Here is a 15,228-nt window from a genome sequence, read left to right on the forward strand (position 1 = left end):
GGGGCCTCATCTCGCATTGAAGGGAGAATCTCCTAGTATTTCTCGAGTTGTAGCGGGAAGCTTTGGGTTCCTCTCGATTTGCAACGGGAACCTCAGGGACCCTCTCGTGTTGCCTCAGAGAAGTCAGGTCTCTTTTCGAGTTGCCAGGGGTACGTTGGGATTCCTCTCAAGGTGCCACCATTGAATAGGGCCGTGTCTAGAGTTCAGTCGGGAAACTCAGTGTTCCTCTCCAGTGGCGACAGGGATCTTGCGCCTCCTATCAAGCTTCAACTAGGGAGTCAGGCCTCGTCTGTTGTTGAGGCGGGGAACTCTGCTTTCCTCTCGAGTTGTCAAAGGGGTGTCAGGCCTCCTGTCGAGTTCAGGCAGGGAATTTGGACTTTTTCAAAGGATCAGCAGGGAATCAGGCCTTCAATCATTTTTTGAGGGGTACTCAGTGTTCCATTGATGCTGGTGCAGGGCAATCAGGACTTATCTGGAGCTGAAGGGGAACTCGGTGTCCTTTTTCCTTGCATCAGGATTCACGGGGTTCCACTCAAGATTCAATAGGTAAGACAGGCCTCCTCTTGTGGTGCGAGGGGAAGTTGGGATTCCTGAGTTGAAGCAGGGAATGGGCCCTCATCTTCAGATCAGGTGGGAAACGTGGAGCTCTTCTCAAGGTGTGGCGGGAAACTCGGGTTTCATCTCGAGTTGTGATGGGGATCTCTGGGCCCCCTTGAGTTGCATGAAGGGAGTCCAGCCTCCTCTCTAGTTTTGATTGCTCCCTAGGCTCTGCAGGAATAAAGGGCCTCATCTCGCACTGATGGGGGAATCTCATATTTTTTCTCCAGTTGATGTTGGAGTGATTTTTTCTCCCCCCAAAATAAAGTCAGCCACTGTTTCCACTGTTTCCCCATCTATTTTCCTTGAAGTGATGGGACCGGGTGCCGTGATCTTTGTTTCTGAATATTGAGCTTTAAGACAACTTTTCCACTCTCTGTGTATGAAGCTCAATACCCAAAAAGTGGCACAGGGAACCTGATTCTCTCCGTGCAGCACTGAAACTGTGTGTCCAAGCAACAGCTTGAGAATCCATCCAATTGCTATTTTTTTTTACCTCTGACAGAGCTCCCATTGCTGTAGCCCTTGGTAGTTTGGAAACAACAGGACCCTAACACCTCTCCAAGTAGGCCTGCAGCCTAGTTCATCTGAAAATGCAATAGCGGAGCTGAGGACAGTAAGGCGCCCAGTCATGTCTCACATACTCCTGCAGCCTGTAATGCTAGAAGCTAGGAATATTTTTGCAAGTGTCGCAAAAGCAGATGAGATGCTTGGAACTGACTGTGGAATTTCAGTCCTCTGAGCATATCTGGAGGTCTCCCATGTTAGAAGCGAACCTGTTCCTTCCAAATACAGGCTTACAAACACACATGGGTTGGCTGCCTCTTCTTCCCCGAGGGAGGTCGCTTTCCCCAAGTCCTGTGAACTGAACTTCCCAGGCTATGGGAAAGCGTTTCTTGGAGGTCTTTCCTCATGGGCTGTTTCCCCTGATCCTGGAGCTGAGGTAGGGGTCCACACACACAGGGGAAGGCAAAACTTCATCCACACCTGTTTGCTCTGTAGGAGAGGTCTAGTGAATCTAAGTCTGTCTGGAACATTCTTGGCTCTTATGGAGACATACTCTGTGCAGCTGCATACCCAACATAGGGGCATACGGAGCCTGATTCTTTCCTTGTGGTGCTGAAGATGTGAGGCCAAGCATCAGCTTGAGAATCCGTCCAATTACTCTTGCCTTACCTCTGACAGAGCTCCCATTGCTGTAGCCCTTTGCAGTTTGGAAAAAACCGGACCCTAACCCCTCTCCAAGTAGGCCTGGGTCCTATTTCGAATGGAATGGCAATAGCAGAGCTGAGCCTAGTATGGCCCCATTCATGTCTCACACACTCCAACAGCCTGCTCCTTCATGTGCAGTAATGCTAGTAGCTAGGAGTATCTTTGCAAGTTTCTCAAGGGCAGAGGAAAATCTTGGCTTGACTGGAATTTTGGTCCTCTGAGCAGATCTGGAGGGCTCCAGTTGTAGAACCTAACCCATTCCTTCCAAATTTAGGCTTGAAAACACACACTAGTAGGTTGCCTCTTCTTCCCCAAGGGAGGCTCTCTTTCCCCACATCCTATGAACTCCACTTCCCAGCTTCTGGCAAAGCACTTCTTGGAGGGCTTTCCTCACGGGCTGTTTCCCCTGGGCCTGGGGCCGAGGTGGGGGTCCCACATTCATGGGAAGGCAAATCCACATCCACACGTCTTTGTTTTGTGGAGACCTCTAGTAAACCTAAGTCTGTTATTAACATTCTTGGCTCCTATGGAGACACACTTTGTGTGTGAAACTGCATGCCCAACTAGGCGCACAGGCTGCCTGATTCTCTCCATGTGGCGCTGAAGCTGTGTGGCCAAGCAACAGTTTGAAAATCCAGCAGATTACTCTTGCCTTACCTATGACAGAGCTACCATTGCTCTAGCCCTTGGCACTTTGGAAACAATCGGACCCCAACCCCTGTCTAAGTAGGCCTGGGTTCTAGTTCATCTGGTAAGGCAATATCAGAGCTGAAGCCAGTAAGGCACCCAGTCATGTCTCACCCCCGCAGCCTGCTCCTTCAGTGGCAGTACTACTAGAAGCTAGGAATTTCTGTCCTCTGAGAAGATCTGCATGGCTCCCGTTGTTGAAGCTAACCTGTTCCTTCCAAAAACAGGCTTGCAAACACACGCCAGTTGGCTCCCTCCCCGACGAGGGAGGCTCACTTTCCCTACATTCTGCGAACTCATCTTCCCACCTGCAGGAAAAACGCTTCCTGGAGGTCTTTCCTCAGAGGCTGTTACCCCTGAGCCTAGGGCTGAGGTAGGGACCCACACTCACAGGGTAAAGCAAATCTTCACATCTCTTTGCTCCTAGGAGAGCTCTAGTGAGCCTACATCTGTCAGGAACATTCTTCGCTCCTACAGATACACACTCTGTGTCTGAAACTGCGTACCCCATATAGTGACACAGGGCGCCTGTTTCTGTCCATGGGGGCGCTAAAGCTGTGTGGCCAAGCAACAGCTTGAAAATCTATCCGATTGCTATTGCCTTACCTCTGACAGAACTCCCATTGCTTTATCCCTTGGCAGTTTGGAGAGAACCGGACCCCACCCCCTACCCAAGTAGGCCTGGGGCCTAGTTCGACTGGAAAGGCAGTAGCGAAGCTTAGGCCAGTACAGCCCCCATTCATGTCTCACTCTCGCAGCCGGCTCCTTCATGGGCAGTAATGCTAGAAGCTAGGAATGTCTTTGCAAAGCTCGCAAAGGGCAGAGGAGAATCTTGACCCTGACTCTGAAATTTTGGTCTTCTGAGCAGATCTTGAGGTCTCCCCTTGTAGAAGCTAACCCTTTCCTTCCAAATACAGGCTTGCAAAGACATGCCGGTTTGCTGCCTCTGCTCCTGCAAAGGAGACTCGCTTTCCCTGCATCCTGCGAACTCCACTTAACAGCCTGCCGGAAAAGGGCTTCTTTGAGTTCTCTTATCAGGGGCTGTTTCCCCTGAGCCTGGGACCGAGGTAGGGGCCAACACTCACAGGGGAAGGCAAAACCACATCCACAAGTCTTTCCTGTGTAAGAGAGCTCTAGTGAGCCTAAGTGTGTCAGGAACATTCTTGGTTCCTATGGAGACACTGTTTGTGAACCTGCATACCCAGCATAGGTGCCCAAGGTTCCTGTTTCTCTGCGAGGAGCACTGAAGCTGTGCATCCAAGCAACAGCTTGTAAAGCTATCCAATTGCTCTTCCTTTAACTGCAACAGAGCTCACATTGCTCTAGCCCTTGGCATTTTGGAGACAACCAGGCCCCACTCCCTATCCAAGTAGGCCTGGGGTCTAGTTCGACTGGAAAGGCAATAGCAGAGCTGAGGCCAGTAAGGCGCCAGTCATGTCTCACACACTCCCGCAGCCTGCCCCTTCATGGGCAGTAATGCTAGACGCCAGGAATGTCTTTTCAAGGCTCGCAAAGGGCAGGAGAGATGTTCAGCCCTGACTCTGGAATTTCGGTCTTCTGAGCAGATCTTGAGGTCTCCTGTTGTAGAAGCTAACATGTTCCTTCCAAATACAGGCTTGCAAACACACGCAGTTGGCTGCCTCTTCTATAAGGGAGGGTCGCTTTGCCTTCATCCTGCAAACTCTGCTTCCCAGCCTGGGGAAAAAGTGCTTCTTGGAGGTCTTTCCTCAGGGGATGTTTCCCCTGAGCCTGGGGCCAAAGTAGGAGACCCACACTCACAAGGAAAGGCAAAACTTCATCCACACCTCTTTGCTCTGTAGGAGAGCTCTAGTGAGGTTAAGTCTGTCAGGAACATTCTTCGCACCTATGAAGGCACACTCTGTGTGAAGCTGCATACCCTTCCTAGGGGCACAGGGTGCCTGATTTTCTCCCTGGGGTGCTGTATCTGTGAAGCTGATCAACAGTTTAAAAATCCATCCGATGCTCTTCCCTTACCTCTTACAGAGCTCCCATCGCTCTAACCCTTGGCAGTTTGGAGACAACCGGACCTAAACCCATCTCCAAGTAGGCCTGATGCCTAGTTCGACTGGAAAGGCACTGTCCAGGGGAGAATGGGATATCTTTCCAGGAATCCTGGCTCCTGGGTTTTAATGAGCTTCCTACCCAGCATGGTCATTAATTGGCAAGTGCTGACATTGAGAATAAACTTGGGTGGAATGTAAAAGGCTCTTTTAGAGAATGTGTCTAGCAGTTGTGCGTCTTAATGAGTATTTCATTTCCTCCCCAACCCTTGGAATGTTCTGGGCACAGGGCAGATGCTTCATTTTTATTGAATAAGTTCTATTTCATATAATTATATCCATAGTATCAGCAACACCATGAGGTATATTACAGCAGTGATTGTAATAGTTGATACTTCACAGATCAATAAGAAAGAAAACTTTTTATTAAGAAGACTGTAAGAGAATTGCTAGTTCTAAGCTTATTCCACAAGGATATTTTTTTAAAAAATGAAACAAATCTCTCCCATCATCACCAAGGCTATTGGAGGTTTGTTGACCCCACACAAGGGAGATTCTACCCCTAAAGACCCCCTGCTTCAGCATCTCCCTAAGCCAGCAACCTGTGACAGATAAGTACACTTGAAGTTCCTTCCTTGACCTCGGGAGTTTTTTTGGAAGATAATTTTTTTGACAGACAGGGGTGGGGGAAGATTTTGGGATGTTTCAAGTGTAGTTCAGTTATTGTGCACTCTATTTCTCTTTCTGTTCCCTGGTGGCTCCATTGGTAAAGAGTCTGCCTGCAGTGCAGGAGACCCGGGTTCAATCCCTGGGCTGGAAGATCTACTGGTGAAGGAAATGACAGTCCACTCCAGTGTTCGTGCCTGAAGAATTCAATGGACTGAGGAGCCTGTTGGACTACAAAGGATTGGACACAGCTGAGTGGCCTAGTATGAAATCTAGTATGATTTCATCAGCTCCACCTCAGATCATTAGATCCTAGAGGTTGGGGATCCCTGCTTTAGTTCCCTCTTTCATCTTCTACACACCTCCAGCCTGCTTCCTCCTCCTCTTCCACCTGCAAAACTACCTGCCAGGCTTCTTTGAGTGTGACTAAGAGTCTCCTTCTCTCACTTCCTTTCCTTTGAGTCCCTTCTCCTAACTGGGTTTCCCTGATGTCTATTTAGGCACTTTTGCCACAGGTGGTGCTAGTGGTAAAGAATCTCCCTGCCAATGCAGGAATCCAGTCCCTGGGTTGGGAAGATCCCCTGGAGGAGGGCATGGCAACCCACTCCAGTATTCTTGCCTGGAAAATTCCCATGGACAGAGGAGCCTGGCAGGCTCTGACAGTCAGACATGACTGAAGCGACTTAGCACAGCATACCAGAGGACATTAGAACTGCAGACTCATGGGATTGTTCTGGCTCTTTGGAGTCCCTTGTCATTCCACGTGTATGTTAGGGTCAGCTTGTGTATTACTTCCTAAAGGCCCTGAAAGGGTAACAGGCAGGAAGGCCAGGGGTCTCCAGACAGAGGAAATAGGCTGCAAGTGTCAGACGTTCTTTTCTCTCTCTCTTAAGCAGCCGGAGGAAACAAATTAGTGTTACATTTTTTCCCCCTTCTTGATACAAATTTAAAAGGAGGTTTCTCTGAAAATTCTGTGTTGCCATGATGACTCCTGGCTCCACCGGAACTTAACTTTTCTCAAACCTTGAGCTAAGCAATGCATTTTTTCATAAGGAAATGTTTGTCTTAAGCTATGTTAATATACTATGTATTTCTGCTAGACTCTGTCTTCAGATTTGTTCCCCCTAAAGGCTCAGAACTGACTTGACAAACCAGTATGTCTTACACATACCTTGTTCTCCTAATCTATGTTAATGAAACGATATATTTGCCTGGAAATATGCCTTTCTTCAAGATTCATGTCAATCATTTTATGGCCCGGGATGACTCACCTGCTGCCAATGTTATCTCGATGCATGTTGTGCGTGAGGGGCCTGGTGCCATTCTCTGAGACACTGCCTTTCTTTCCTTAACAGACTGCTAGCAGCTGTATAACATCTGGCTAAAGACCAGCAGGGGGTACTCTTACTGCCCCCATCTGATGTCTATGTCAGCAGCTTTCCCTATCTCTTTTATACTTTAATAAAACTTTATGACACAAAACCTCTGAGCGATCAAGCTTCGTCAACTGGCCCTGGATTGAATTCTTCTCCTTTGGAGGCCAAGAGTCCTGGTGCCTTTCATGTTTCAGCAATGACCTTTCAGTCTTTTGTAATTCATATTGAATCTTCATTTCAGATTGGAGATGAATTCCATGGTATTGTCATCTTAAGTCTTTCCATCACTATGGTATATCTGTACATGTATTCAGCATATTTTTCAGCAATTGTGTATAATTTCCAGTGTGTGAGTCTTGTCATCCTTGTTACATCCATGGCAATGTTTATTAATGTTGACATTACTGAAAGGGAATTATTTTTTTAAATTCCTTTTAAGATTATTATTTGCTACTGTATACAGATTAAACTGTGTAATCATTCATTTTTATCCGTTTGGACAGCTTGATAGTTGTCTTTACTTTCTTTACTTTCTCATACATTAAGATTATCCTGGCTCATATATTTACTGCCTTACCCCTAGTCTCAATCATTTATTCAAAGAAATTCTGTCCTTTTTTAAAAAAAATTGAATTATTTTTGACTATGCTATTATCTCTGTTGCAAGATGTCTAGTTGTAGTGAACAGAGGCTGCCCTCTAATTGCTGTGCCATGGCTTCTCATTGTGTAGCGCTTTCTCTGGTTGCAGAACATGGGGTCTGGAGCATGCAAGTACTTCAGTAGTTGTACGGGGGCTTAGTAGCCCCTGCACATGTGGAATCTTCTAGCACCAGGGATTGAACCTGTGTTCCCTGCATTGGTAGGCACATCCTTTACCACCAGACCACCAGGGACATTTCCTGTTCCCTTTCATTAGAGAATGATATGTAAAACATACATGTAGGAGCTAAATATGCTCAGCTGACAATACTTGGAAATGTATACATGTATTCCAGCTTACCTTTGAACATATTCAGTTAAAGGTAATTTGTCATGATGTCTCCGTGGATCTTGTAACCTTTCCTTTTGTTTCTCTGTAACTTCCCATTCCAATGGTAAGAAACCTGGCTTCCACCACTTGTCATGTATAGAATTCAGTGCTTGTCCCATGTGGTTACTGAAAAAACTGTCAGACTGTCTTCCAAAGGGGGCTGTGCATGCATCCCACCAGTATCTTGCATATGCTTCTGTAGGCTAGTTTACTATCAGTATACCCTCCATGGCCAGGTGTCTATTTCAGTCTTTACTAATTATGAATGGGCTTGTTTGCTCTAGTGTTCTTGGACAATTTGAGTACAGATTTTTGTCAGATATGCATTTTTAAGGAAAGCAATTTTATTTATTTTTGGCTGTGTTGAGTCTTTGTGTGTGGGCTTTTCCCTAGTTCAGGTGAGCATGGGCCATAACTAGTGGTGTGTGGGCTTCTCACTGCAGTGGCTCCTCTTGTTGTGGGGCACAGGCTCATAGGCTTCAGTGGTTGCAGTATGTGAACTCGGCATTATGACTTCCAGGATCTAGAACACAGGCTTGGCAGTTGTGGCACACGGGCTCCATAGCATGTGGGATCTTCCCATAGCAGGGATCACACCTGCATCTCCATCACTGGCAAGCAGATTCTTTACCACAGAGCCACCAGAGAAGCCCTCAGGCATATTTTTGATTCTAGTTTTCCACACATGTACTTGGTGAGAGAGGCCAGGATCAAGAGTCCTGGCAGCTTGGAGTCCTCAGCCACAGTTCTGGCTGTGCCATCCAAAGCCCTGGGGCCTTTGGTAAGTGCCTCAGCTTCCCCGGGACTGTTTTCTCCCCTCAGAAATGCCCTGCTGTTGGACTGTAGCCCACCAAGCTCCTCTGTCCCTGGGATTTCTGAGGCCAGAATACTGGAGGGGGTGCCATTGCCTTCTCTACTAGGTAGCATTTGGAAGATATTTTCTCCTGGATTGTGGTTTTGATGAAGGAAGTGGGATCCCTTCCAGGGCTTGAGAGTGGGTTCTTGTCTGACACTTGGAAATGAATTGTCCAAGGAGAGGAGGTGCCATCCAAGCAAGAGATTTCATTGAGAAGGGCTGCCGGGGTGGAGGGCAGGAGGGTGAGGGAAACAGAGAAAACTGCTCTGCCACGTGGCTCACCGTCTCAGGTTTTCTGGTCATTGGGTTAGTTTCTGGTTTGTCTCTTGCCAGACATTCTGAATTGGAATCCTTCCTGGGGGCACATGCATCACTCAGCCGAGATGGATTCCAGTGAGGAGGATCCTGGGAAGTTGGTAGGACCTCTGGACTGCAGTCTGCCATCTCTTTTTGACCTCTCCAGAATTCTGGTTGGTGGTAGCTTGTTAGTTCCTTGTTCCTTACCAGGACCTCCTGTTGTAAGATGACTCCTGCAAGTGTTTTCTTTTCTCTGTTGCCTGGCAAGGGTGGGTGGTCAGTGGTTCATTTAACAGTTTGTCTCTATCAAATAAGGTCCTTCACAGAGTAAATGTATAAAATTGTAAAAGTCAATGTTTTAAATAATTTATATTCCTAATTTGGTAAGTTGGCTTTTTTGTTGTGTGTTAGAACTCATCACCAGACCAAAGGTCATGTAGATCTTTTGTTGTTTTCTCAAATTGTATAGTTTTTTAAATTGAATTATGGTGTTAGTTGCAAAGTTTGTGTTTCTGTTCATTTCACATTTTTTTTAACAGTTATTTATTTTTAGTTGATTGATCATTGCTTTACAATATTGGTTTGATTTGTCATACATCAACATGAATTAACCATAGGTGTATGTGTGTCCCCTCACTCTTGAATCTCCCTCCCACATCCCATCCATCACCACTTCTCTAGTTATTACAGAGCCCCAGTTTGAGTTCCCTGAGTTATACAGCAAATTCCCACTGGTTTTCTATTTACCAGTGTTGGTGTACATGCATCCATGCTGCTCTCTCCATTCATCTCACCCTCTCCCTCTTGTTCCCCACCCTTGCCCGTAAGTCTGTTCTCTATGTCTGCATCTCCGTTGCTGCTATGTGAACAGATTCGTCAGACCCATCCTTCTCAATTCCATGTTTTTCTCTTTCTGACTGACTTCCCTGTTTAATACGCTCTAGGTTCATCCCTTTCATTAGAACTGATTCAAATGTGCTCCTTTTTATGGATGCATTCCATACAGACTCTGATTGCTCCTTAGCCATGTTTTGAGGAGGGTCTTGGAGCTATTCTGCTCCATTTCAGTTTGGGCTTCCAGTCTGAGTGCTCGCAGCAGAGCTGCTTCTGGGTGAGCCCTCTGAGGTCTGTGAGCATGGGGCTGCCCGCTTTTCTCTGGCTCTCTCTCCGCAGGGGGAACCAAAACCCCCTCTGACACGTGGATGCAGGATGCTTTGCCTTCAGGCTGGGCTGGGTGACCAGCTCATGGGAGCTTTGTCTCTTGAGGGCTGTCACGGGTCTTGGGCTCCTGGATAACGGGGTTGCTGAGAGGAACGGGGTTGCCTCAGTGCCTGCCAGCAGGGAGGTGCTGCAAGAGGGGAAAATGAGGACGAAGTAGATGTTTTCTGTGTCCAGTTGAATGCTGACAGGAGGTCCATCTCAGAGGACTCAGAGGGGCAAAGAGCTCCATGTGCAAAATGGTGGGTTTTCAGTTCAATTTCTGTTAGATGATCTAGAGGACGACCTTCACTGATGTTCTTTCGAGTAGGTGGTCAGTTTTCCTGTCACTGTTTCTTAAGAAGACTGTCCTTTCCTCTTCGCTCGTTCCTGGTTTGATTTTCATGAACTGACCATGCCCATGTGGGTTCATTCCTGGGCTCTCTCTTCTTTCCTGGAGTCCATGTATCTGTGTTCCTGCCTGTTCCTCACTGTAGTGGTTACAACAGCTCCATGATGTAGTTTGAAGTTGGAGAGGAAGATGCCTCCAGCTGTGTTCTTCTTTCTCAGAGTCTTTTTGGCCGTTTAAGGTCCTGTTCAATATTAGCAGCCTAATATTAGGAATATTTCTATTTCTGTGAAAAATGCCATTGAATATTATTGTGTGATTGCAGTCAGTGTATTTGTTGATAGCTTTGGTTGGAATGAACATTTTAATTCCTCATTGTTCCAGTGCATGAGCATGGATTAGTTTTCTGTTTATTTGTATTTTCTTTGGTTTCTTTACAAGTGCTTTCTAGTTTTCTGACTACTGGTCTTTTATGTCCTTGATTAAGTTTGTTGCTAGATATGTTATTATTTTTGATGCAATTATAAATGGGATTTTCTTAATTTTGTTTTCTGATTGTTATTAGTATATAGAAAAGCAAGTGATTTTGTATATTGATTGGGATTGTAAATTGTAGTATTCTATATGATTGTAAATTGACCAGAAATTATTCAACTTTACCGAGTGTAGTCTAACAACTTTTTGTGAAGTTACAGGGAAATTTTTATTTGTAAAATTTGTTTCTCCTGCAATAGGTCATCCAGAGGACCCAAGGCATGGTGGTTACTAATAGACTTCCCACAGTACTTCTTCATTCCATGTGGACTCCTTCAAGGGCAGTTAACATCACAGCTTCCCTTGAACTTCGTCTGGGTAAGTCTTGGCCCCTATAGGAAAGTTTCATGCCTGTCTAATCTGATTTTCTTTTATTGTATTGACTTGGTTGTTTTGAAACATAATTTACTTTCCAGTAATTTAAAACATACAGAAAACTCCTAGCAAAAAGTGCTCACATTTGCCACATCATCTAAAATACTCTATGTGTTTTATCCAAAATTGGTGCATTCTCCTGCAGAACCAGCACATAATCTCCAAAATCAGGAAATCATATGGTTTCTACAGTGTAATATAATCCACAGCCCCACTTCCCTTTCAGCAATTGTTCAATTGTATGAATATATCTTTTCTTCCCATCCTTTTCCTCATCATTTATTTATTTATTTTTTTAGAGCGTTACTGAGATTTTCAGTTATTTGGACAAAGTTCATGGATTTAAAGCAGACATGGTGAATATGGGATCTTGGTGGCCTTTTCTATATGGATATTTTTCACTAAAAATGGTTTTAATGTTTATTCATGTTGTAACATGTATGAATCCTGCATTCTTTTTGTTGCCCATAGTAATTAAAAATAAATGACATGTCATTTACCATTTAGATATTTGTAAGCATACAGTGTTGCAGTATCAACTACCTTTACATGTTTTGCAAAGCAGTTTAATAATGTGTATCTTATGCGTGTTTTGGAGAAACTCAGGAAACTGAGTCAGTACTGAAATGGCCCAAGATATCACCTTAGATACCATCTTCATCTAAAAACAAAACAGGGGATTCCTGGTGCTCCAGTTGCTAAGACTGGACACTCCCAAAGAAGGAGGCCCAGGTTCAATCCCTGATCCGAGAACTAGATCTCCCATGCCACAACGAAGAGTTCGCATGCTTTAGCTAAATATCTGGCTTGCCTCAACGAATGTCAACCTGGCGCAGCCAAATACAAAAACAAATCAATATTAAAATATAAAACCAAAGGAAAGGAAGGGTATGGTTTTTGTACAGATTTACGTCTTAACTTTCCCTATTGATAAAAAAAAAAGTTTCACAAGACTGTCATCCTTCTATCTGATATATACCGAGGATTCCTTTGAAATGAGATTTCTCTTGTAAATGTGACTCACAGAAGAGCCATCTTGAACTTGGGTTTCAGAGATGATCATGTGTCCTCTTAAAAAAAAAAAAGTTAAGTCCAACTAATCCTCATGCTGAAGAGGTACATTTTGGGGTAGCATTTGCTCCCCTTCACTTTGGATGTATCCCAATTTGCTTACACAGTCTTCGACCGAAGGCATCCTGATATTTGAAAGTTTTTAGCTGTTACAAGTAGAGCTGCTGTGTATAATTGTGTGATACTTTTTGTCTGGACACTTTTTCAAAGCTGTTTAGTAAGTGCTAGACATGTAGTGTTCAGATCACAGGTGAGCCTTATTTAGCTGTGGAAAAATCCAGCTAAGTTTCTCTGGCATGTGGGATCTTCCTGGGTAAGGGATCAGACTTGAATGTCTTGCATCGTCACACATATTCTTTACCACTGAGCCACCAGAGAAGCCCCGCCCCACTTTTTTGAGTTTACTGAATCTAATAGGTGTGCAGTGCTACTTCAGTGTTGTTTTAGTTTATAATTTCCTAATGATATATTATTTTGAGTATTTTTGATATGCTGATTTACTATCTATCTCTTTTCTTTGGCCAGGCGGTCAGATTTATACATTTTTTTTAAATTTTATTTTTTAACTTTACAATATTGTATTGGTTTTGCCATATGTCAAAATGAATCCACCACATGTATACATGTGTTCCCCATCCTGAACCCTCCTCCTTCCTCCCTCCCCATACCATCACTTTGGGTCATCCCAGTGCACCAGCCCCAAGCATCCCGTATCGTGCATCGAACCTGGACTGGCGACTCGTTTCATATATGATATTATACATGTTTCAATGCCATTCTCCCAAATCATCCCACCCTCTCCCTCTCCCACAGAGTCCAAAAGACCGTTCTATACATCAGTGTCTCTTTTGCTGTCTTGTATACAGGATTATTGTTACCATCTTTCTAAATTCCATATATATGCATTAGTATACTGTATTGGTGAAGTAAGCTGGAAAGATTTATACATTTTTAATGAGGTTGTTTGTTCTAGATTTTTTGGTATGGTTGGGGTACAATTCTTTATCAAATATGTATTTTGCAAATATATTTCTCTGTGGCTTGTGTTTAAGTTTTGTGAATAAGATTTTTCACGGTTTAAATTTATATTTTTTTAAAGTTCATGTTATAAATTTTACGTCCTTTTTTGGATAGATTTTAGTGTTTTTTTTCCTTTTTTTCGGGTTAAATTTCATAAGCAAGACTGAGGTACTGTAGATACAGTTTTAAGCAAAGCTGAGGTACCATAGACACAGTTTTGCCTTTTGTCTGTTGAGAAGTTTGAGTGAGGTTGGTGTAAATTGTAAAATTATGTCTACATTCATTTGACTGGATATGGATTCCAATTATTTGTATAATTGGTTTTGGAGATGTCACGGGAAGTCAGTTTCCCCAAGGGAAACTGGGTGGGTTCCGTGAAACATGAACTGTCTTCAATCCCTGGGAATCACTTTCTGCTTCTTCTGGCTTTGGATTTGACTTGTTTGGATATCTCATACTAGTGGAATCACAGAACGTTTGTCCTTTTTTGGTCTGGTTTATTTCACTTAATATAATGACCATAAGGTTTGTCCACATCGTAGCATTGTCAGAATTACCGACTTTGAAGGGCCGAATCATATTCCATTGTGTGTATACCACAGTTTGTTTATGGAATTGGCTGTCCATGGACACTTAGATTGCTTCTGTTTGTTGGACAGTGTTAATCATGCTGTTGTGACTATGACTGCAGAAGTACGTGCTTTTTCAGCCCCCTTTTCCAAACCTTTTGGGTACAAAGCATGAATTAGAATTGAAATATCTATTTATTCCATGTGTTAGTTTTGGAGTAATTTCTGTAATGTCTTGCTCAGTGGCAGAACCATTTCAGTTTATCTTTTTGTATGGTAGAATACTGTTCAAGCTTTTGAATATACCCTGTGTTGCATATTCATTCACCCACTGATAGACACTTGAATGCATTCTACTTTTGGGCTATTGTGAATAAGGTCACTATGAATATTTGTGTACCAGTTTTCATTTGAATTGTTAACAACTGCATAGTACTATATATGAAAGAAACCACAAGGACCTACCGTATAGTTTAGGAAACTGTATTGAATATCTTCTGATAATGTATAATGGAACAGAATCTCAAACGGAATATATAAAAAAGACATAATACCATGACAATTATTGTGGCAACACTATGAGTTATTATAGCATTAGTCAACATGTATTATACACGCCACTAAAATATTCACATCCATAAGTATATTTCATTGCTTGATTATATAAAAATAGAGAAGTCAAACAGATAAAAAATAAACTTCCTGTCATTTCTCATCATCATTTATGCACTATTACTACCTGTAATACTCATTGTATAAGTGCTGGTCTAGGAATTGACATTCGTGTAAACCAAGAGATTGTGAAGGTGTAAGGAAGTATAACTTATTGAATTCCTTAAAGAAGGATTATAGAACTCTATGTACATGAAGAGAATGAAAGTCAAACGGTTTAATTGAGCCACATTCTTACTAGAGTGATGAGCTTCCACCCCACCCAATGTTAGCTCACAATTAAATCCTACAGTCATCTGGCTTCAGTGTCTGCTTCCTGCCATCCAGAAAGAAAAAGTGAGGCAGTCCTGACAAAATCGTTGCTATTTTTCTTTCTTTCTTTCTTTCTTTTTTATTTGTATTTTATCGCAGGGCTTGGCAAAAAGAGGGCCTAAACTTTTTATTTTTTTAATTTAAATTTATTTATTTTAAGTAGAGGTTAATCTCAAAAATATACAAGCAACTCCTACAGCTCAATTCCAGAAAAATAAATGACCCAATCCAAAAATGGGCCAAAAACTAAATAGACATTTCTCCAAAGAAGATACAGATGGCTAACAAACACATGAAAAGATGCTCAACATCATTCATTATCAGAGAAATGCAAATCAAAACCACTATGAGGTACCATTTCACGCCAGTCAGAATGGCTGCGATCC

The 15,228-nt window shown here is 43.5% G+C and overlaps 1 pseudogene; it reads left to right on the forward strand.

Moving 5' to 3' along the window:
- Positions 1-15,228, forward strand: part of LOC104999624 — a 96,325-nt pseudogene that overhangs the window by 9,442 nt on the left and 71,655 nt on the right.

This window comes from Bison bison, unplaced genomic scaffold, assembly GCF_000754665.1.
Source record: "Bison bison bison isolate TAMUID 2011002044 unplaced genomic scaffold, Bison_UMD1.0 scf7180017864356, whole genome shotgun sequence".
In the NCBI taxonomy this organism is placed as follows: Eukaryota; Metazoa; Chordata; class Mammalia; order Artiodactyla; family Bovidae; genus Bison; species Bison bison.